Here is a 551-nt window from a genome sequence, read left to right as displayed (position 1 = left end):
AGAGGTGCCGCCCTTCAGGACTGGCTTTTGCTGATCTGGTCTGGGCTTTGAGCTTTGGGGCTCGGCTCTTTGGGGATGAAAATAATAATAATAGCTAATTTTGGGGGTGCTTTATATATGCCAAGTATAATGATATGCCCCTTAAATGTATCATTATTTCAACTAATCCTCCCCCTCAGCAATAAGCTTCATTATTTAGTTTTATGTTGAATATCTGGAAAAAAAAACACAACAGGATACTTTCCTCCTGGAATTTTTAAAGATCTTTTATTGATTTTTAGAGAGAAAGGGAGAGAAACATGATCCAGAGAACGAAACATTGATTGGCTGCCTCCTGCATGCCCCCAGTCGGGGATCAGGGATGGAGAGGCAACCCGGGCATGTGAGCCCTGACCAGGAATGGAACCGGCAACCTTTTGGTGCACAGGATGACCCCCAACCAACTGAGCCACACTGGCCAGGGCCCTAATCTGCATTTCTAAGGTGCCAGGACAAGGCATTTGCCCGTTCATGTGCCAGGTAGTTAGGACGCGTGTATAGACCTGGAGGGC

General features: G+C 46.5%; 1 protein-coding gene across 3 annotated transcripts in view; it reads left to right on the top strand.

Moving 5' to 3' along the window:
* SLC7A6 (solute carrier family 7 (amino acid transporter light chain, y+L system), member 6) overlaps nt 1–551 on the top strand; it is a 40,585-nt gene that overhangs the window by 24,056 nt on the left and 15,978 nt on the right. The gene's annotated exons all lie outside the window — the stretch shown is intronic.

The sequence above is a fragment of the Myotis davidii genome, unplaced genomic scaffold (genome assembly GCF_000327345.1).
Source record: "Myotis davidii unplaced genomic scaffold, ASM32734v1 scaffold243, whole genome shotgun sequence".
Taxonomy (NCBI): domain Eukaryota; kingdom Metazoa; phylum Chordata; class Mammalia; order Chiroptera; family Vespertilionidae; genus Myotis; species Myotis davidii.
Note: the sequence above shows the minus strand (reverse complement) of the source record. Positions and strands in the feature narration are given on the sequence as shown.